Source organism: Diceros bicornis, chromosome 6, assembly GCF_020826845.1.
Source record: "Diceros bicornis minor isolate mBicDic1 chromosome 6, mDicBic1.mat.cur, whole genome shotgun sequence".
Taxonomy (NCBI): domain Eukaryota; kingdom Metazoa; phylum Chordata; class Mammalia; order Perissodactyla; family Rhinocerotidae; genus Diceros; species Diceros bicornis.
Genome location: NC_080745.1, coordinates 6,858,633 through 6,883,434, shown reverse-complemented (window position 1 = coordinate 6,883,434; position 24,802 = coordinate 6,858,633). Strand labels below are relative to the sequence as shown.

The 24,802-nt window shown below is 39.4% G+C and overlaps 1 protein-coding gene across 8 annotated transcripts in view; it reads right to left on the bottom strand.

Moving 5' to 3' along the window:
• The window catches only part of NRG3 (neuregulin 3), a 1,040,976-nt gene that overhangs the window by 557,713 nt on the left and 458,461 nt on the right, over positions 1 to 24,802 (bottom strand). The gene's annotated exons all lie outside the window — the stretch shown is intronic.

Below are 24,802 nucleotides of genomic sequence, written 5' to 3'. Positions count from 1 at the left end.
TGTTTATAAGCCACCCAGGCTACAGTGTTCTGTTATAGCAGCCCAGCCTGCCTGAGATAACCACTGCATTCAGTTGTCTTATCTCTCCACTAGACTTGAACAACTGGAATCACTCTAGATGAGCCCCATTTCAGGACACGTTAACAGCAAAAATTGATGATCCTGCAGTCAAACACCTCAAATCCGCTTTCATTAATTTCAGTTTTAACAAATATGTTATATGAAGGATTGAAACAACACTCATTTCCCTTTATTGCTGCCAAATGTCGTTAAACATCTGATCAATGTATGATGTGACTGTTCTGTTGAAACTGATGTCAGTTCTGTGCGTGTGTTTTCTCTTTTTCAGTTACAGCTGTAATTGGCTAAGAGCTAAGCCAATTATTCTTTCACGATCTCCTTTTATTATGTAATTAAAATGCAAATGTTCCAAATTCTAAAGCAGAATCTCAAATGTGAACAACGTTTCTGGTAAATATTTAACAGGACCAAATTATTGTCATTTTTAGCATTATCTTAAACATGTATTTTTTAAATCATAATTACTTACATTTTTAACATAAGCTATATGTCTACATCTGCTTCCCAAATATGAAGCTAACCAGAAGTAGGTGCCATCTCCTGGACGCAGACTCTGTTATCACACGTAGACATTCTAGTTTCAGAGTTTTAAACAACTAAAGTGTTAGTACCAACTCCACTGCAACATTCAAGAAAAAATATATTTAAAAAGTCGAAGATGAATAAATGACTCAGCATTTAAGCTCCTTTAGTTTCCTTTTCAAAGATCTAGATTAACAATAATGTTCAGCAGTAGGGGCTACTGAACCAGCCTACCAGCTGCAGGTGACACGAGCCTCTTCCGGCTCATCATCCAAACTGAGGGGGGGGGGGGCGCGTGCGCTTGTCCTAAAGGGAAATTCACTCACGTCCTTCCTACATCTAAAAATCCTCAGTGCTCCCCATTCCCACAGGAATAACTCCAGATTCCTCAGTGGAGCAAAGAAGGACAGAGGCCATGTGGGATTTTGCCTGTCTAGTCTCATCTTCTTATATCCTAAAGCACACAACTTAATTTCCAACTCTTAGTCTATTTCTCCAACACCAAGAACAGCATACCGCTCCTTCCTCCTGGACCACCTTTCTCTTTGCGAGAAGACATCCAGAATTCTTCAGAGCCTACAGCATCTTCCCCTTGTGTCCCCCAGCACTTTTTATCCCTTGCTTCACTGCATTCAGAGCTGCGAGTAACCACGTGTTCACATGTTTATCTGTTTGCTTAGTCTGTCAGTTCCTTGATGTCAGAGGTTGAACCTTCATCAGAACTGATGCTCAATAAAAATGACTTCAGTAACTCTGATCACTCTATCCTCACTAACAGTTTAATGCCATTGATGAAAAATACAATTATTAAAGACATATTACAATCATATAAAAGTTAATGCACATCTTACAACAAAAGTTAGACATAATTCACATTAATGTTATTATTTTAATATACCCATTTTAGTATTGGTGAATATTGCAAAAACAAACATTGCCTTCAGATTCACACAGACTCTCGCTCATATACTGCTTATATACTGTGAGCATTGAAAAATCCACTTCCAATCTCTTCTTTCTTGGTGGAACAGTGGGAACTTAGTTTTTCCACTTCAAAATATCTGCCTATTAATACTCTGGCATGAAATAAAGGCTCTACAAAAGAGCCACATTTTCTGTTTTCCAGGAGATCTCTACAGGGAAGATTTGTTATTTAAGATAGTATGTGATAAAAAGTTACACAGAATCAATCTCTCTTTCTATGGAAAATATTTAAAATTCAAGAACTCCGAGCAAAAAATTCAATCTGAAACACCACACAGTTGATTGCCACTCTGACTGCTGAAATATATTAACTCATGATCAGTTAAGTTTTCCTTTAATTTCTTATTATCCATTTATTGATATTCACTGATCATTCCTCTAAGAACAGCTTTTCATTAACATAACCTACAGCATAAAAAGTGAGATTCTTATTTTATAATCAGTGGTTTTAACAAGCTACAGACTCCAAGAGCAATACAATGGCAAAGCAATTATAATCAATTAGTTTCCATCTGACAACTATTGTCTCCAGCAGTTACCGCCCCATTCTACAACTGCTTTCCCCATCACATTATCCTCTATCAGCCAGCTCGTTACAGACGATCAGACCCAAGCAAATGCCTCCGCAAAAGTCCAAGGTGGGAGAGTACAGAGATGTCAGGCTTAACAGGTACTCAGATGTTCTATTTCCATAGCTTAGTGAATCTCACAATTAATTTAAAATATGCATGCTTATCCATCACAATGCCTTGACTGGATTCAAAGAAAACACCATTATAAAATATTTTAATAACTTAATATAATAAACCATAATAGAATGTCGGGCTTAATCCTTCTTTAGGTAAATAAACTGCAATTATCAATAAATTTGAAATCTTAGAATTTATCTAAGCTTTTCACTATATGGTATCCATGTAGCACTACTCACCTAAAATTACAGAGGCATTGGGCAAGCTAAATAAAAATCCACCATGAGGTAAAATTTTATAGTCGTAAGGCATCATGCCAAAAATGTGGATGGAAAGACAGAAAAATTCCTTAATGAAATCACTAGGCTGCTATGCTAACTCTAAAACCACCTACACACTTTCGTAACATATAGTCGTCCCGTAGTACACACAGGGTATTGGTTCCAAGCCACCCCGCGGACCAAAATCCACGAATGCTCCAGTCCCTACCGTCGGTCCTCGGTATCCGCGGGTCCCGCATGTGCGGATTCAACCAACTGTGGCTCGAAATACAACCCTCACATTGTATTTTCAGTCCGTGGCTGGTTGAAGCACGGATGCAGAACCCGCGGATACCGAGGGCCGACTGTAAATAAAAAGTATACTGCGTCTAAGTCATTGTTAGTCAGGATTTCTATTACTTATAGCCAAACACAGCCCAATAAAGAGACAGTCATAATTTTGGACGACATCCTACAATATTTGAATATCTTGCTTATAAGTGCATGTATACCTCTGTTTAATTTTTAACCTATAAAACAGATTACAAACACATAAAATAGAACATAAATAAAAATGAGATAAAAATAAAACATGAGGTGTAATTCTTTATTTTCTTTCTGTGCCCTAAGGTGGCATAGTATGCTCTAATACATCCAGCTGAGTATTTTGTTCTGAAGGGAAAATGGGACGTTTGTTAGAATGGATAAGGTCTAACTCCAAAGGACAAATGTTATGGCTCTAAACAACCTGGGGGACCTTAACAATAAAATATAGAACTTTCATCTGTAAACTTATCTAACATTTTTGAAACCTGTTTATAGTTTTTAAAACTGCCTCACTTTTAAGATACTCTAATTCACTAAGCTGGCTACAGTATATGGTACTATTTTGTCATGTATTTAAAATTCAAAGAGCACCTTCTGTTTCTAGGAATGTAGTCTGGTAATAAATTTGTTATAGAGATCTTCTTTGTCTTCAAAAAATTACACGGATGAAGGTCCAGGTAAGTGAACTAGAAGGGACCTAATATACCCATGAATTCCCTTCTGTCTTGCAAGTCTCTCCCTTACTCCAGAGTACCTCATTTTCAGACATCACTCTCTCTATGCATCAGCTCAGGAATCGCCCATCTGACTGGACCTTGAGTTCCTGGGGGGCAGAGCAGATCTTCACATCTCCCAGTCCCCTGGCTTAATGCATGGCCTGACATAGAGGTGCACATAATAGATACTTATAGAGGAATGATCTTTTTATGCATGAGCATTTTTCTAAATATTCTATATTGAAAAATGTGTATGCTTTTGTTATCATCATAAAAGAAAAATGTTTTATGAATAAATGTTTAGAAGTTAGGATATGAGAAGAACTCCAAAAGCAACATAGGTCAAGCGTATAGAATTTTGTGAGAGGAGTGAAAAATCAGCTCCACAGGATGGAGGAGAAGGGAGGAGAAAAAAAAATTAGAGAAGCTATTCTAAAAGAGAGGGCATGACGGATAAAGGAATGTTAGGCTTAAGATGAGCAGAGACGGTGCTAAGGATGGGCCTTCCAAACACCGTGAACAAAGTTCAAGGCCTCAGGTCAAGGAAATGCAGCTGCTGGCATAAGGAATAGTGCCCATTCACTTGGGACCACAGGGGCTGTGCAACTATCCAGACCACTCATCTGGCACTTGTTATATGTAGTTTAATGTGTTTTCTTATATTTTTATGGGTTTTGGTCTCTATCCCCAGGGAGGTCAGGGAGAGTGCCTTGCTTTTAAGCTTTGTGTTCTTTCCACATCATGTAGCACACAAAGTAGGCAGTCAGTACAGTAATTAAATGCACAGTGGGAGGTAGTGGTGGTTAATTCATTAAAGGAAAAATGGGAAGAAAATGTAAAGCTGGAAGACAGAAATCCCTGCAGATTTTGCAATGAAAGTTAATTTATAATGAATTAAGACAATGACTGGTTTTCCCCTTAAGTACTGAGTTGAACCTGAATACTACTTATGGAGGTTTTCTATGTTGCCAGCACAATGCTGCACACTGTGGGAACACAGATTTTGCTGGAGGAACAAGAGTGCTAAATGGGCTATTACAGATAATAATTGCAATAGATCATCAAAGAAAGAGAGGCTATAGTTATCTCTGAAGGCTTCCCAAAGGGTTGGCATTGGAGCTGGGTCTTGAATGGGAGTGATTTAATTGGCACAGGAAAAGGAATTCTAGAAATGAAGAGCAAGAACACCGGAGGAAGGAAAATGATGAGGCACAGAGTAGACCCTAAATACGTTCTTCACACTCCTGGCTTGCAGATGTCAAATTCATCAAGCAGTTTTTTCCTTCCCCCACTGATTTCATGACATGCCAATTCTCTAAGAAAAGTTAAGAATCTGATGATGCAATCTAAAAGCTTTTAGGATTAGCAAAATACCTTTAGAGGCTAGAAGCCATTTAAATATGGTCTTCGACTCCAACGGCGTCTTCCGTGGGAGCAGTATAAACGAACCTGCTGCCATACATTAAAATTCTCTGTTGCATCTGCCATTTATCAGGCACCCAGGAAGGAGCACTGGCATGATACTGAGTTATAAAATATTTAATGGTCAAGGAAAATTGCAAGAAGAATGCAGTGCTGTTTGAAAGGCAAACACACCATTTCTCAGCTGGCAAGAGGCAAAGAGAGCTGTCTCCGCGCTGCCAGAGCTCAGACAACTGCTCACTTTGCTGGCATGGGAGAAACAGGGAGCGTTGGGCAAGGAATTTAAAAGTTCAGTTGAGTCATGGGGCTGCCATGATGACTGACAGCTCCTGATGTATCCCAGAGCCATCAATTCCCGCAGCAAATGTAGAAAGGACCCTTGTTAAATTTGCATGAGATATCTGCCATCTTCCAGTTTGAAATCTTGCTTTTAAAACCTCTGCTCCAGCTTAAATAAACCTGCATGAGACACAGCTTGTTCAGTGAAAATGCATTTATTTGGGAATTGCAGAGTTAATCCATAAGCTGAATATATTTCCTTCTACCTGTACTCACACACGTGCCCATACAAACTGCTTTCAACTATACTAGTTATAATAGCAGTTACTGTCACTGGGGCCCTTGGCTTGTGCTAGGCTCTGTGCTGCATGCTTCATACATACTATCTCTGCCCCTACATCACTCTACTGAAATGGTCCCATCTACGTCACTAGCCATCTCTAAACCCAATGGATGTTTAAATATTTTTTTCTCAACTTGTTTGAACTCTCAAAAGCATCGAACACTCTTAGCCACTCTCACCTTCATGAAAATCCTTTCATTGACTCCCATGTTATCACACAGCCTTGATTTTCCTCTTTCTTTTTGTTTTTTGCCACCTTTCTCATCTAATTTATTTTTAAAACTCAGATTACTCAATGACTGGTCTTCAAATAACTCCTAACATATACTCAGCACTGTGCTAATAAGCATTTTCCTTTAGCTATTTTTTTGGCATTAAAATAACACTACAGATTTATGCTATTATACCATGCTTATCTCACAAACGGGGAAACTGAGTCTTAGAGATTTATGTCACTGACCCAAGGTCACGTGGCTCTTAGCTGGTAGCTTCTGGACTCAAACCAATGCAGCCTGACTTGCTCCAATATATTGCTTCCTACAGGCCAGAATTTTACTTCTGTTTTTTTCTTTTTTTCCATCTTTACTTCTTCTCTAGGTGAGTGCTACTCCAGGTATGGTTCTCAGACCAGCAGTATCAGCATTATCTGGGAGTGTGTTAGTAGTGATAATTCATGAGTCCCATCCCAGACCTAATGCATCAGAAACTCCAGAGGTGGCTGGTGATTTAACAAACTCTCCAGGTAATTCTCATACACACTAAACTCAGATCCTGCTCCCTTGGGTGGTACTGTCTGATACCATCTACACGCCAATAACTCTCAAAGTCACACCTCCAGCCCCCAGGTTTTCTAAACTCAATCTGCCTACCTCTCCTTTCTGATGGATATCCCAAAGGCACCTAAAAATTAACTTGCAGAAAACTGGACTCGTGCGTTTCCTCCACGAAACTCTTCTTCCTTCAAGATTCTTGGTCTCAACTAATGTCACACCATCGATCCTGCTGTGCAGGCCAGAAGCCCAGCAGTCATCCTTCTCCTCGCGCTCCATGGGAATCACCAAATACTGGTGATTCTGCTTCCTAAACATCTCTTGAACCTACCACTTCTTTCCATCTTATCTCACCTGGAACACTCCTATGGGCCTGCTTACATGCATGTCCGCCACCCTCAAGTGAATTATCCACATGACAATCAGTTTGCACAATGTGTGCAGAAACGCATAATGATGGTCATTTCCTTCTGGAAAATCATTTAGTGGCTTTCCCTGGCTCTGATAATGAAGACCAAAATCCTTCCAACCCCCGTCTGTCTCTGTCCTAGTCTCATACGTAATACCCACCCCCAGTCTCAGTGCCTAGGCCACAGCTGTTCAAACCGTCCATGTCCATGTCCCCTGAGGCCTTTGCATATGCTCCCTTCTGCAGGGGTCACCCTGTACCCCACACACTCTCACAGTCATCTATAGATTTCATCTAGAGCACACATTATGAGACAATGAATCATTCAGCAAAAAATAAATCCCCATTAGATATTTCTGCTCCCTACGGAATCCCTCAGGTTGTACCGCCAAGTGCAGGGCTCTTCTCACGGGCACCTCCCCCGTTAGGTCAAGGTCCTCCTCCCCTCGTGGCGCTCTCTTTGTCTTTATTCTTTCAAGCAGAGACATTTTGACTGCTGCTCACAGTCTTGAGTCACAGATGACACACAGGTCTGGGAAGCCCACCCTTTGAGCTGATTTATCAATGTCTAACAAAAATTGAGTCTCATCCTGGGGGACATTCTCAGGTTCACTGATAGAAATAATAAACTTCATTATTTTCATCTGTTTGTCCCATAGACTATAGGCTTCTGGAAGACAGGAATATGTTTTTTTGTTTACTTGTTTATGTGTGTGTGTGTGTGTGTGTACACGTGTGTGCTATGTTCCTAGTAACTAGCCCATCAGGCTGCCCCATTATTCAATAAATATTTATTGAATGAAAATATGATATAGACTGAATTCTTGTGTCCCCCAAAAGTCGTATGTTAAATGGTAACACCCAATATGATGGCATTAGGAGATGAGGCCTTTGGGAGGTGATTAGGTCATGACGATGGAGCCCTCAGTAATGGGACTAGTGCCCTAATAAGAGACCCCACAGAGCTCCCTTGCCCCTCTACCATGTGAGGACACAGTAGAAGACAGCCATCTATCAACCAGGAAGCCCTCACCAGACATCAAATCTGCTGGCACCTTGATCTTGGACTTCCCGGCCTCCAGAACTGTGAGAAATAAGTTTCTGTTGTTTATGAGCCACCCAATCTCTGGTATTCTGTTATAGCTGCCCGAATGGACCAAGACAATATCCTCACACCAACCCTGAATTATAGACTTTTACCTATTAGAGACGAGATTTTTTTAAATCCCCATAAAGACTTCATTCCTTCTAGAAAAACAGCCTTGCTAGGGAGTTTGAATTGTGAGTTGACTACACCATGGGCTGAGTTAACCCTCAGGAAAGCAGGGGCACATTATGGTGAATGAGTACCTTAAAAACCCAGGATGCAAGAGGACTACAGGAGGGCTTGTCATTGACACAGAAGCAGCAGTCACTTACGCACACTGGTCAGAAGAGGGGGGGTACTTAGACGTTTTCTGCAGAGTGGCCTTGTGTGTGTCTGGTTCCAAACAAAGTCACAGAGCCACGGGGTGGAAATCATGTCTGCTCACTTGGAAACATCAGTCTGGCTGCTAGCAGGACTATTTCCCACTTTTTCAAATGTTCCCTTTACTTACACATGAGTAGTAGCATGAACATAGAAATTATAATACCATCAGCCAAGGAAAGAATATGGCCCTTTGTAGGTGATTGGCTGATCTGATTTCCAAAAAGAAGGAGAGTACTGAGGCTATGTCCAAGCTTCTCCAGCAGACACCTCAGTTAACAGACTTCAGCTCTGTCCCTACCTTACGTTACGAGTCAGGTGCATCAAGGGATTTTAATGAGATGCTGTTTTAGGCCTGAATTACACAGCTCTCCTTTCAATATCATGCTCCCTAAGCAACCTTCTAATTGGGATTTGATTTCCCATGCAAGAATGCCTTTCAAACATATAGTGGGTGAAAGCCCCTGGCACTTGTAGCTGCAGCCTCCCATCTGGTCTCCTTGTGACCCACTGAGAGTCTTCTGCTCAGTCAACAAGTGACAGCTTGATAGCACACCTGACCTCTCTTCATCCTGTGCCTAAAACTCCATTGTGTTCCCATTATACAAGACTAACAAACACTTCCTCACTCGTTCTGCAATTTCCCCACACAGGCTGAACACAGAAGGCTCCCTGGGCCTCCACTTTCCCAGCTCCTTTTCACATTCCCTGGGCTCCAATAACTCTAGAAAAATCAGGCCCTTTGACGACTGTGACTTTATATATGCTATTATTTTAACCTATACACAGTCATTACGTCTCTGCCTGGCAAAACATTTCTAATTATTTCAGACCTGTGTGGAATGTGAGCTCCTACCGAAGTCTTCCCCACATCCTTGGGTAGGAAAAAACTGTCAGTATTTGGAACTCCAGTAACACTTCACTCCTGCCTCAAATACTGTGATAATCACTCTGAATCACAATTTAACTGTTTACATGTCTGGTCTCCACCCTTTTCCCAAACTAGACTATGAGTTCCTGGGGACTGGGCAAGGTCAACTCTATATCCCTGTAATTTACTTCAGGGCCTCACACACAGTAGGTGCTTAATGCATGCTTTTTGAGTAAGTATTATAATGGTTATAACAGTGATGATGCTACCAACATCACAGGCACACACATACCTTCAGCATGATAAGGGAAACACTACCATGTAACCGCATACCAGTCATAAAGCTTCTGGAGATAAATGATGAAAAGCATATCTATGCTTATGAGAGTGTACATGAGGCTGGCTGCTAATAATCAAGGTTATTTTTTTTATATTGATGGGTTTCAAGTCAAAAATGAACAGTTTAATGTTTTTTGATGAACATTTATATGTTTAGCTACTCAAAAACTTTCTCTCAGATTCAAATTTCTTGCCTGTCAAGTATGTGCAGAGGTGATATTCAAAATATTTAATAAGTGGTATGGAAATGACAACACTAATCAGAAGACATCTGTCCACAGCCAGAGCAGGTCTTGGAGGCCCCCTGAGGAGCCAGATGTTAACTGTTTGGTTTCTGGATTAATACTGAGGAAGTTTGGGAACTCCAGTGCAGGGCCTTCTGGGTGGTGTGGAGAAACTTAGTTCAGGGAGAATTGAGCAGTGGTTATTGACCAACTGGAATAGAATCATTGCACTATTTTAACAATCAATACAATTAATGAAGCACACTACTATATATCAGACCTCCTCATGGTCTAAATTTGTGTTTAGCTGTTTCAGGTGTAACAATTCAAATCAGGTGCTCTTAGGATAATAGAGACCTTAGACGTCAACCTGTGATAATAATGCTTGGAATAAACCTATTAACCAGATACAAATATTATCTTCATTTCGCAGAAGAGAAACTGAAGTACAGAGGGATCATGCACTATTCTCAGGGTTTCACAGCTAGTATATGGAAAAGCAGGGATAATGAGCAGGGAAGCAAAGCCCCGTAATGAACATTCTTCATTCTTCAGCACCCTGAGGTTCCACTTGTGTGGAGTCTTGGTCTCCTTTAACGCAGGTATATTCCATCCCCTCTTGCCAAACTCTACTCGTCACTCTAGTGTGAGTAAATGTAAGAGCAATTCGGAAGCAATATTCCTCAGTAATCCTTTCATCTTCTCCTCCATCCACCCAACACCGATTTTTCTGAGCACATACTGCAACACTCTGTAAGGTAGGTACTGGGAGGACGTAGATGGGAGCAAAGACTAAAATAAAGACCAGGCTCAACACTGGGAATTTCTACTGTTGTCTCTTTCAAATTTCCTTTTCATGCTATTATAGCTTCAAAATAATGTCTAAACATTGACATGATTCTCCAAATTCCTTCATAAAAATGAACACTCACTTTACATATTTAAAATCTTATTTTTTCCCTTTACTATCCTTAGCTCTTATTTGGATCTTTTATTTTAGTGTTTGAAATCCAAGCACTTCCTTTTCCATATGGGGCATGAAGAGGCATGGGCAATGCAGCCGCATGGGCCTGGGTTCAAACCCCTGCTAACGCATTTGCTGACTATGTCAAGTGTCACGGTAAAAGTAGAAAAAATGTTCTAGGGGAGCTCAAAGAGAGGGCAGCTTTGTCAGCAGTGGTTTGGTGCTCTGCATTCATTTCTGTGTAAGAAAGGCTTGGAGAGTGGGTTGAGGTAGGAGCTAGACATCTTAATGCTGCCTTTGCATAGGAAACATGTTCTTACTTCTGTTTTGTGCTTAATTCAGATTCTTTGAGACTGAGATTATAACTACCATTCTACTCTCTGTTTCTATGAGTTCAGCTTTTTAAGAATCCACATATAAGTGATATCATACAGTATTTGTCTTCCTCTGTCTCATATTTCATTTAGCATAATGCTCTTAACCCCTACGCCTGGGCACCAATCCCACCCCTTGGTATCTTGTCTATAATTCTGGGTATGAAGAAAAGTCAATCAAGAGAACTTTTCCAAAGAAACGGTGAAAGAGAATTTAGGGAGTACTCACTCTGGCTGACAGCAAAAATTATAAAAATTATTTTGAAGGACTATAAAAGACTACCAGATAGTTGTCCAAGTACAAGGACTACGTCTTTAGCCCCACCCGGGTTAGAATATTGCTGGACACACCAGAGAAGATAAAGAAATGCTAACTCAGGTGGAACAGCTACAACTTCCTAGACAGCACGGCAATGAGAAGTTCACACAAGAAGGCGAGGAAACAGAAACATGGGACCAAAGTATCTGGACCAAGAAGACATGAAGAGACAGCAGAAACACACTGAAAGTCAAAGAGCCCTTGGAAACTTAAGGCTCTTGAACTTCAACATGTCCAAACTTAAAGAAAAACAAAAAAACCTAAAGAAAAAAGACCAAAAAAATTCTGTCTAAAAATATAGGAACTCAATAATCCAGTATTAACCCCTAAAATGCCACATTTGTTCAAAACAATCTACAATTCATTCTGTCACTACACCATTTGTTCATTTTGACAACCTCCAGGTCGTAGGGATATGTAATCAGGTTATAAAACAATTACATTGTTCCCCAAATCTCCTCACATAAAGTACCCTACACATCATTCATTCCCTGCCTTAAAAAGTCTCATCCTCTGCACCCCCGCTCATCTTCTTAGGAACATCATGGGGCTCATCCAAAGCAAAGCAGAAGAGGCCTGTTTCTTTATACCACTTTGGAACTCTGCTTTGGCCTCGGTTTGTGGAAATAAGTGTGCCTAGGCCTAAATACCTAATTTACTGCTTTGTAATGTACTTTTGCAAATCCGGGTTTACATTTCAACTTTGCTACTTACTGGGATTTTGAAAATGAGTAAACTGAAAATATGAAAACAGAAAAGTCACAGGGTTTCATGAAGCCTAAATGAGAAAAAGGAACAATGCTCGATAGTAGCTCTGGTACAGTGCTTGGCACCAAGCACTTCTTCCCTTCTTTGCCTTTTACTAAGCAAGTCAACACATATTTACTAAGCATCACCTTAATATCCAATTCTTCACTGTCTCTGCATGATGCCAACTAAAATCATGTCTTCATCTGACAGTCTGTCATTGAGCATCCACTAGAAAGCTCGTGAGGACTGTACTAGTTCCTGGGATAGAAGTGAAGAACTCAGTTCAGAGAGCATAAGGCATGTGCTGCCTCCCAGGAAATACCAGGCATGTATGACTGTGAGGTGCCCAGTTCACTCTGCTAAGTGCTGGGCAGGGGAGAGTGGCGGCAAATGTACTCACAACTCCCAGTTTGCTGACTTCTTAGCACTTGTTTAGAGACCGGATATGGCTACAGAATTTCAAATATAAAGATGTTCCTCAGAGGACAGTTCGTGGATTTCCCATTTGCTCCTAAAAAGACTACAATAATAAAGAGTGGGATGCCCCTACCAATCCCCAGAAACGTGATGATGTCACAAGCGCACAGCCTGCAACTCTGCTATCACACTGATCTTAGGAAAAGAATTCAGACTTTTCTGCATTATTCCTCAAAAGTTTTTGTTTAGGTTTTCATCTTTGGCAGGGAAGTGAGGGACTCACGTTTCATTCAATCATGGTTGTCCTACTAATCTGTGAAAATGTAGACAACAGATGGATGGTTAGCATACTCATGAGAGAAAGGAAAGGTCTTTGGATCTTGTTCGACTCCTGGCTCAAACATGTCCACCTGCTTTTCAGCAAGTTCTTAAGTTTTCTAAATTTTATTTACAAAATGTGATTATAAAATTATCTATTATTCATTTTCTTACAGTTGAAAGGGCCCAATGCATTATTGACTGCTAGTAAATATTAATTTTATCTTATGTCTTTTCTTCTTCAAAACTTTCCTTTCTATTTGATTAGAAATTTCTCAAAAATATACATATATATATTATATATGTCCAATAAACACATGAAAAGATATTCAACATCATTAATCATTATGGAAATGAAAATCAAAACCACAATGACATACCACTCCACACCGACTGGAATGGACAATAACAAGTGTTGACAAGAAGAATGTGGAGAAACTGGAAACCTCATACCCTGCTGGTGGGAAAGAAAAATTGTGTAGCTGCTTTGGAAAACAATTTGGCAGTTCCTCAAAATGTTAAACAGAGTAACCACACAAACCAGCAATTCCACTCCTAGGTGTATACCCAAGAGAACTGAAAACAAATGTTCATGCAAAACACATGTTCAGACTTCTACATGAACATCCATAGCATTATTCATAGCCAAAAAATGGAAGCATCAAGTGATGAACGGATAAAAAATGTGGTATATTCAGAAGATGAAATATTATTCACCAAGAAAAGTAATAAAGTACTGATATATGTTACAGCATGGATGAACCTTGGAAGTGTTATGCTTAGTGAAAGAAGCTAGATATGAGGCTATATTGTATCATTCTATTTATGTGAAATGTCTAGAATAGGCAAATCCAGAGACATAATGCAGATCAGTTGTTCCCAGAGAATGGGAGGACTGAGAACTTTCCTTTCCTGTTTTTCAACATTTGTCTTCTATAGACACGCTTTTATATTTTCAGCTTATTAATAGGTAAAAGAGGACAAATATGGTTCAGTATTTCAGATTCTGAATAAACATCACAGTCAATTTCACGCTATGCCTTTGAAAGGAAGGGAACACACACTGTAAACCATTTGAAAAAAAAAAGAAGGCAAACCTATCATGTACTTCCCCAAAGCTCCTTGCATTATCGACACAACTTTACTCCCAGACCTCTGTTTCAGAACAAATATTGTTTTGAGAAAATTGGTCCATTCTCTGTGCCTGTTGGAAAGCAATTAAAGCTGAAATCAAATAGCTATAATCGTCTGTTCATTTCTGACCCTTATCTCTCCATTTGCAGAAAGAGCTCCTGTATAGTAAAGCATTTGTGGATCATTCAATAATTTAGGTATTAGAGAAAATGGTGGTTTTTGAAAGCAGTGCTGAGACAATTTGGAATTTTCAACAGAAATTCCAAAAAAGGCACAGATAAGAAGCTAGCAACCCTCTAAATTTTGCTTCTCTAATGGTGGAAGTCATGAAGTCTCCCTGCTTTACATTGGCTTATGCTGTCCCGTCAGCACTACAAAACAGAAACATACGCAGACTCTTTGCCGGCTTAACGTTTGGCAAACGGGAAGATTCTCTGTCTTCCCCAGACTGGGACTCCAAGTCTCCTCTTCTCTTCTTTCTGCTGTGACTTTTTCTTGCACACACCTAGTAACATCCACTTGTATCCATCCTAGTTGGTGAGCCTTAACCAAGAATCAGATTTAGTTCATGTATAACAGGGGTAAGGAATCTGCGGTCCATGGGCCAAATCTGGGCCATAACCTGTTTTTGTATATAAAATTGTACTGGAACACAGCTAAGCTCATTTGATTATGCATTGTCTATGGCTGCTTTCGAGCTACAATTAACTAAGTAGTTGTGAGAGAGCCCATATGGCCTATAAAGCCTAAAATATTTACTATCTGGCCCTTTATACAGAAAAAAGTTTGCCAACTCCTAATATAAAAGATTGGTGATGGTGGCTTTCCTTTAAATTATATATTTGATGTGTTTGAACTATTAGAAATGTTTGACATTGATTTAAGTGCTTTGGTGTTATGTATTTCAAATAAATATACATATGCAGGAGAGGCATAGCCAAAAACTAAGCACTAGGTTTTGTAGCAAGACAGACTTGAATTTGATCCTGGTTCTGATATTTAACTCGCTGTTTAATCTTGGATAGGTTACTTAACTGCTTTAACCCTCAGTTTCCTTATCTGTAAAATGGGGATGTGAGAGTACCTACTTGTGTTATTTAGAGTGATTTTGACTGAGAGCACATAAAACTCAACTCAAAATAGCTTAAAATCAGAAGGAAAATAACATCTCACTTAACAAGAGGTGGTTCCTGGGTTGTCTAATTCAGCGGCTTAACGGGATCACCAAGGGCCCAGGAATCATTTTGCTTAGTGATCACTGGCTTTATCCTTAGGCTAGGCTCCCTCATCACAGGTAGCTGCCATGATTTTAGGCATCACATCTAGATGTAATCTTGCATAGAAATGCATCACCTGCCCACCTCTTAACCAGACACTAGCATGGGTACCGGCATTCCTGTGAGTGGCCTAGTAAATCACATGGCCATGTGGAGGGTGGACTGATTATCAGCACAAAACTGAATTCCGTTAGAAGGGGACGTCGTGGAGGATGAAATGTGAGCAGGTAGTCAACAATATCATGAGGATTCAATAAGCTAATGCATGTAAAACACATAGTATGTGTTAACAAATGCTGGCTCTTCCTTAGGGCTGTATCTTTCTTGCAGCCCACACTCATGTATCAGTGTTACTCATGTCCATCCCATACTAAGTGTGTATCAGACAATTATACATCCCCAAGGTCATTCAGTGTAAGTAACTGCAAAGTAAACTTAATTAAGGTAAATGAATGTGCTATTTAGTTACAAAAATCGCTCACTGAATGCCCATAATTAATAAAAAGAAGCCCATCTCCTTAACCTCCCTAATTCTTGCTTGGCTCAGGCATCATCTTCTCCAGCTATTATTTGCAGCTTCTCTTACCTGCCCTCAAAGACACAGCATTCCACATTCCCTTTGTCATACCCCTTATCACATGGTATTATAAATGCTAATTTACATGTTTCTCTCCCCTTCACCAGACTGCAGACTTTGAAAGGGCAAGTCCTGATACACAGCGTGTACTTCTTCCATGCTTTGGGGAAAAAAGAACAAATGAATATAAACGCCCATTGCGAATGTCCATATCAAAAGACCATTACCCTTATTTACACATCTGGCCATGGAGGAACCATTGTTTTCACTCCTCAGATTGAAATGCCCATTCCTCCTCTCCCCTTTCCGTCTCCTAGTATCTTCAGCAAGGCAGGATGATTGGAGGCATCCCACAGTCTATTGTTTTACTTTTCCCCCTCCCCATCCCAGTCAAGACATTGCTCCACAAAGGAAATAAAAGAAGAAATAGACTGAGACTCCACCCAAAATTAAGAGTCAATGCAGGGGGTAAATATGAACCAGGAAAGCTCACCTGTAGATATTCTGAGCAGGTGTGAAAAGACTTCAGGAACTCAAATTTCTAAGTTATGAGATATTTATTTAAAACTATTCTACCAACAAAATAAGCACATAAATCCCCCAAACCGTAACTCTGGATACAGTGACCAGACAGGACACAAGGAGAAATGTCCTTGGAGAAGGTTGACTCCAGAGTTTGGAAAGCTCTCACCTCCTGCACTGAGAGATGTTCTAGGAAAATGCCTCCATGTTGCAATACTCTCCCATTAAGCTCTCCTTTTTGAAACCCCATCCATTTTCCCACATACCACTCAGAGTCAGTTCAGTTGTGCACCTCTCCCCAATCTTCCTACCTGGCATTAACCTTGGCGTCCTCACTGCTTCCTCAGCATTCTGCTGCTATCTTTACCATAACATGCATCCCTCTCTGTCTCGAGTGCTGGCTATTTTTGTGGGTGTTTGTCATTCTTGCCTGCCACCAGGGAGATTGTGAGCTCCTTGAGGGCAGGGGGCATGATTCCCTCATCTTTTCTTCCCCATTGCCACAGACCGTCTCATCTAACAGAGAAGCAGAGGCAGGAATATATCTTGATCAATAAACATGTTTGAGTGTGTTGGTCCTATTATACTTTAATGCAAACCTGAAAGCTTCTTTGTAAACAGACTGTTTCCCTTACGCAAGTAGGATTTTGAAAAATGAAAAATTATGTTAAAGAACCCGGTTGTTGATCCTTACTGCATGATTGCCTATATAAGAAGAAAAACATTCCTTTTTTTCTGTTAGGGTGAGAATATTGCATGAAATATAAATGCCTATGTTTGCCTAATTCCATTTCTTGAGAAGACATACATTTCCTTCTAATTTAAAATTGCTGCAAGAGATTGGATGTTGGCAGATAGCATTAGATCACAAAAGTCAGTTTTTCTCTATATACGGCCTATCCATTCAAGATCAAAATATCACAAACTGATCACATCAGAGCCCTCAAAGACAAGAAAAGTGACTGCAGCTGTGATAATGCACTCATGCCAGTACAGAGATAAGGCAACGTGGAATCTGCCTTAGCTTACGTAGGAAAGGAAAAATTCGGCAAATTCTGGATGTGACTCAAAATATAACATTGGGCTGCCCTGTAAGGTGGTAGATCCCCCATCATTTCAGGTATGCAAGCACAGGTGGGCCGGCCACGAATTATCGGTGTTTGAAGGGATTTCTTCCATTGGGCAGAGGATTGGACTAGACAGCCCCTAAGGTCCCTTCCAGATGTCAGTCTTTGAGAGATCATCCCTGGATTTAAGCTTTGAGGAAGAGCCACAGAGGGGCAGAAGAGAAATGGTCGGCTCCCCAGTCCCCTTGTTCCCCATGGCATCTGATAGGCAGGTGGCAGTGTCACGATGTTACACAAATGCAAGGCGTAGGCTTCCAGGCTCAAACACAGCATGTACCAAACATACTGTCTTGGTGTCTGTCTTGGTCAAAAATTAGAGCTGTGAAAGCTGATTAATTTTGCATCCAATTGAAATTCTATTTCACAGCAAAGCAATTCCCCAGCTGTGAAAGGATGAGCACTATGGCTCCAAAGAAATCAATGATCCCTCTCTAGTACTTAAAGCATCCTTATGATTCCCCTTAAGTGACAGACAACTTTACAGGAACATTGCTCTGATAAATCAAACCTCATGCATTCTAACCAGTGGGCAAACAATTGCCCATGAAACTCATGCACTTCTCTGCCTTAGGTACTCACTGGCTCTCTGCCAGCAGAGCAGCATGGAAGGTCACAGGTCCAGGCCCCTGTCTGCTCCCACTCAGGCACCATCTCTGGTTCCAGCTTGCACCCTCCTGCAGTGCAGTCAGTCAGTGCTGCATGGAGATTATATTGTCCAAATGTTTCAGAGGTTCGGATAGTGCTGAACAGCAAGATGTGCACATTTTAGCTCCAATCGTGGGGAATATTTATTTTTAGCTAACTGCATAAACAGGCTGAATGGTCAAAGCAGCTTTTTTCCAAAAAAGTTTTAAGGAAATATTACTCTAGGTATAGCCATAAAAAATAAGAAGAGGAAAACAAAAAAAAAGCAGGTTTTCAGTGGAGAATGACTGGGTTAAATCATTTTCTTTCTGATGTCTCCAACCCTTCAGATATGGTAATGTAAATGTGAATCTTGAAGAAAGGAATTTAGGAAGCACGTTCCACAGCTTATTTGACCATGGAAACCTTTGTTCCTGGCTCCCATTGAAATTTCAGTTCCACAGAAGCATAGCTGAGGAAATGCTGAGTTAAAATCAAACCCATGGATCTGTAGCACAGAGGAACGTTAATAGTGTGGTCTAGAAAGTATCAAAGAAACAAAGCCTTTACACAATTCAGAGGCTGGTAAAAATAGCATTCAACCTGGAAATGGTTCCTTTTTCATTAAAAGCTTGGGAAGGCAATAAAATCGCCTCTACTTGCCCAAGTGCCAGGCCAAGAGAAGATACGAGTGAAAGGAGGGGAGGTGTTGGGGACCAAAGCATGAACAAAGAGTGACTTGGGCCAACAGGTGTTCCTGGCACAGGCAGCAGCAGGGGGGGGTTTGCCATGCCCGCCCAGGGGCAGAGCTGAATCCCCAAGACAGCAATAAATAGAAACGGGCCCAGTTTTAGAGCGGTAAGAATACAGGTGATTAAGACTCTGTTCTATAAGCCTAATCACTGAAGATGATGAGATTACCCTGCAGTAAATACAAAAGCCAAGAAACAACAGAGGCGAGCTTGGGATGTTGTTCAGTAGAAATCACAGATTGGATTGGTGCATGGCCAGAACCAAGATGTTACATGGTGGAGTAGGCAACAGAATCATTCCCTCCATCACATCTGGTGAAGGTCACCAACAATGCCACTCAAAGAGAAATATACATTATGCTAGGAACCCCAATATCTATCATTATACTTCAGATGTTAAGTTAGTGGGTATTTACATTGACTACCTAGGAAGCCAGATGGATAAACTTGCAACCGCAGTCAAGCATCTGGTGCCAGTGACAGAACAACAGATTAGAAAAGCATTCTTTATCAAAAGCCTTCAAAAAGTTCTTAATTTTCGACCTAGTAATTCTACATGGACTCTGCCTACAGAAAACTATCCTAAATATGGAAAAAATGTTTTGTCCAAAGATATGTATTGCCATAATACCTATATGAATGGAAACATTAAAACTGCACACATTTACAATAATAGAATGGTTAACTAAATTACATTGCAGTCATACAGTGAGATGCTATGCAGTTATGAAAAATGATGTTTATGAAGCGTCTGTTAACCTGATTATAAATTTGATTATAATATAACGTTAAACAAATAAAAATATAAGTGTATTACATAATCTTGACCATGAAAATAATTAAGATAAATATAGTAAAGATATTTGAAAATATCTGAAAAATGTAGCAAAACAAAATGTACATATCTTAACAATGTAAGAATTCTATAACTAAACGTGCTTACATGATCCTTCTCTTTCAATTTTTTTCAAGATTTTCACATTTTTCTTTTACAGGTACACTTACTCTTATGAAGCAAAATATAAAATATGTTAGTCCAGGAAAGTACTCTTTAAAGAATGGTGCCAGAACTGGGTCTTCCTATTAGGGAGTTTCTTACTACAGATGCACATTGAGGAAATAACTCCATACGTGGAAAATAATTATAGCCAAAAATTTTCATAATTATAAAGAAATGTCAACAGCAAAGTGGGAGAAAGAGAATGAATGGAGATGAAGGGATCCATACCTCAGGTAGACTCCACAGGCTATGTGTGGTTCAGGATAAAAACCTGTTGGTGGATGCCAGGGTACATAGCTGCAGAGGCCCAGGTCGCATAGAGCCTGAAGTCAAGAGCACAGATCTCCAGGTTCCTATAGTAGGTTGCCCACAGTGAGGCTTCCATGGCCAGCAATCTTGGCTTCCAGAAGTCTAGTTCACCAAATGACATGTAAGGAAAGATTTGAAGGGGGTCTAAGTAGCACTGTCAAGGTGAAAGTACATTAGACATTTGGTTTTGGAGCCAAAAATATCAAGTACCTGAGCAGTTACTGTGAAGGAATAAGACAGATTATTCTATGTGGTCAATAAATTTAGTATCATTCTTTGGACTCACTCTTGATATCACAAAAGATCTAAAAATGGCCTTGCCTTAGCTCTAAAATATATACTATAAACTCTCTAACTCCTATTCAGGATGTCTTCTGTTTCAATCTGTCCCAAACTAATAATGTGCCCCTAAAATGTAATTTCAAGTCATTCTCATTTAAAAAAATCTAAGCAATCAATTACCTTTATTGTAGGTGACTGAGACAAAAGAAAGAAAAAAATGCAATAGAAATGTTAATTAATTAAACTCCCAGAAAAGGTGACTCTTTTATAAGAGAGCATGATAGATATAGAACTAACATAAATTCTTCTCTGATAGGAACAACTCTATTTTTTTAAAAAAGCTTATTTTTTAGTAGACTGCAATTTCTCAATAAAGTAGCACCCTGATGCTAGCCAAGGAGAAAAGAAGCCACTCTAAAAATACCTGAGTAAAAATGGAAAGAGCTGACATTTCCTTCCATGCTTCTGGAACAGCCGTCTCTGGGACTGTGTGGCCCTCAGCTGTTCAGTTGCTTTACCCTTCACTCTGCTTTACACTTATGCTTCTTTGGGCAGGGAAAGTATGTGGAAAATGGCTCAAATTTTCAGTCTACGTGAAGTTTCTTTCATTTCTTAAAATGGATTGGTAACAAAAAAAGCACTACAAACAAATGCCAACAAGAGAATCTATAGAATTTCAAAACTATGCCACGCTAAAGCAATCTTCAAGGATAAATAAATTCAAACTTTTAACTCGTGGCTCATCAACTTCTAGTATGCCCCCACATATTCCCCTCTGGCCTTGGCACTCGAATAGGTGTCATCTGTTCTTTCATTTACTCAGATGATTTTATTGAGGGATGATGTGCCAGGCACTATGGAAAGTCTATGTGAGAATAATTGACGATGAGACATGGTGCAGCCTCCTAAAATCTCTCCAAGCCAAGTTACAGGCCCCTGACCCTATATCCATGGTGAGATAAACAGAAATTGAGCAACCCTTGCTCAATTCATTTACAGACTTGATAAGACCCCACAGAAGGAGTGGTCTATAAACCACCTTCCTCTACATTCATAGATTGGAGAGAGATTGATCAATCAATCAGAAAAAAACCCAGATTTAATTCCTGAGTCTAGAATGCTACTTTAGCCACTGAGTGGTGTGGTTGAAGGTCTCACCCCTTGAGGACACACACATTAAAAATATACAAACAGGATCCTAGTCCAAAACATCAGTGAAGATATATGTAATGACCCTTCTCCTTCTAGCAAATGTCTTCATGACCTTATGAGCCAGAGTACTGACTTCTGTAAAAAAGGGTATGGGATTTCTGTTCAGGAGAAAGAAGCTGTTATTTACCAAGATCTATTTCTTATACCATGTTATGCACTAAATTGAATCCCCTCAAAAAGTCATAGGTTGAAGCCTTAACCCCTAGTGTGACTGTTTTTGGAGATAGGTCCTTTAAGGAGATAATTAAGGTTAAATGAGGTCATAAGGGTGAGTCCCTATTCCAACAGGACTGGTGTGCTTACAAGAAGAAGAGACATCAGAAGTATGTGCACACAGAGGAAGGGCCACGTGTGGACACAGCAAGAAGGCAGTCAACTTCAACCCCAAGGAGAATATTCTGGAGAAAGCAAACTTGCCAACACCTTGATCTTGGAATTCCAGCCTCCAGGATTGTGCAAAAATCAATTTTTGCTGTGCAAGCAACCAGTCTGTGGGTATTTTGTTATGGCAGCCCTAGCTGACCAACATACCATACAATGAGTCATACGTCACATACGTTAGTCTATGTAAGAGAACATACTAATACATGTCAGCCATCATGTAAACACAATGAAAGGCATTCAAGGCAATTGTATTTGGTTTGCAGTTATAGCTGAGGCACAATTGCTTTGAGATTAGGAAGACGAGGGTCCCTAAGTCTCCATGATTTATTCTTATCTCTGCCTACTCCAAAGGTAACCTATTGGGGGTTTCATTTTCTGTAAGATGATTACAATAGTGAAGGAATTTCGTGTTAATAAAGACAATAGATAGACAAAACACGGAGATTATTTTTAATTCCTGCCTTTCTTAGACTTTGTTAATTGTAGCCTCAAGTATCTTCAAGTTAAAAGCTCAGGCCCACCTACTGCTGAGGCAGCTTTTCCCACAGGCAAATCAGGAATGGCAAACGGTGTACCTGAGGTAAGCCAAGGGCACCCCCAGCCCTGACAGCTCCTGTTGTACCATTGACTCTCAGGCCAGAGACTGGGTGTGTAGTCTCACGTTCTAACTCCACCCCAATTTTGCTTCTGGGCTGAGTCTAAGAGACCAGGATCCTAAGAATCTGAGACTCTGCTTAGGTCTTGCTTGTTTCCCATACTATGTGACCTGTATGCTTTCCCTCAGCCTAGAGTCTTCCTCCCAATGAACTGATCACATCGAGCAAGATACCAATGCCTAAAATGACTCCAAGCACCGCTTCCTAACTTTAATAATACTAGCCTTTACTAATTAATATGTATCAGATAATACTTTGCGTTGTCTTTAAAGATTACCTTATTTTTTTTAAAACAATTCTTTGAGCTAGGTATATTTTTTATGGCCATCTTAAAGAAAAGAAAACTGAGGGTTAGAGAATTTAAGTCATTTGGAAAAATCCACAAATTAAATGTGATGAGAGATTTCCGATCCTGGCCCAAATGTAGTAACATGGACTAGATTTACCCTTCTGCCTAAGATAACTTAAACAAAAGATAAAACAATAAAAAAATATAAAACAATTTTGATCAAGATTTTAGATATGTGGCAAAGAAGGAAAGTGATCTTTGAGAAATGGGAAACAAATGACAGATGAAAATTACAATGCCTGAGATAATAAATACACTGGATAGAATTGAAGATAGATTAGACATTGCAGAAGAAAAGAGTAGAATATTTGAATACATAGTAGCAGAAACTACCAAAAACAAAACTATTTAAAAAAGTAAAAAGAATCAAGCATCAGTAAAGTGTGGGACCACTTTAAGCTGCATATCAAGCTTATAACTCACATAGAAGTAACTGTAGTTTCCCAAGAAGAGAAGGATTGAAAAAAATATGTTAAAACATAATAGTCAAATTTTTGGAATTTTGATGGAAACTATCAACCCATAGAATCAAGAAGTTCAACAAACCCCAAGCATAAGAAAGATGAAGAAAACTATATAAAGGCACATTATAATTCACTTTCTACAAAACCAACAACAAATAGTAAATACTATAAACAGCCACATATATGGATATATTATGTACTGAAGACATATTATGCACTGAAGAAAAAAGATGAGTGACAGCAGGATCCTTGTCAGAAATATTGCAACCTCAATGTCAGTAGAGCAGATCGTTAGGGATTTGAAAAGAAAAACAAAAAACAAAAACAAACAATAAAAGTAGTTAATTTAGAATTCTTTACCTCGCCAAAATATCTTTTGAAAAGAGGTGAAATAAAGACATTTTCAGACATACATTAGCTCAGAGAACTTATCAGCAGTAGAGCTGCATCATAAGAAATAATAGAGGATATCCTTCAGGCAAAAGAAAAATACTAGCCAGAAATCTGGATCTACAAAAAGGAATATGAGGCACTGGAAATGGTAATTGTATGGGTAAATATACAGATTTTTTTTTCTTTTTATTTAAACATCTTAAAATATAACTGTTTAAAGCAAAAAACAATAACAAACTATTTTTAGGTTTATATCCTGAAATAAAATGTTTGATAACAGCAGCATAAAGACTAGGAGAAGAGAAATGGAAGTATACTGTGTACAGTTCTTATACTATATGTGAAGTGCTATAATATCACCTGCAAATAGATAGTGAAAGTTAAAGATATGTACTACAAACCACAAAATAATGGTAAAGCAACCAGGAAAATAATGAAACAAGGAGCTAAAGGTAATAAGACAATAAAGGAAATGCAAATGCAAAATAAAAGGCAGAGATTATCAGACTGGATACAAAAGCAAGAACCAACTCTATGCTGCCTATAAGAAGCTTACTTTAAATATAAAATGCATAAATAGGTTAAAAGTAAATGGGTAGAAACAGATAGCTCACACAAATAATAACGAAAAGCAAACTGAAGTAGTTATATTAAAGTCAGACAAGTGGACTTCATAACCACGAAAACTTGAGGTATAAAGAAGGACATTACAGAATGGTAAATGGGTCAGTCAACTCTCCAAGGATCCATAACAATTGTAAACATGCATGCAACTAATTAGAGAGCTTCAAAATGCACAAAGCAGAAACTGATAGAACAGTAAGGAGAAATTGATACTTTTACAATTATAATCCGTTTTTTCAACTCTTACCCACAATAACTGATGGATTAAAA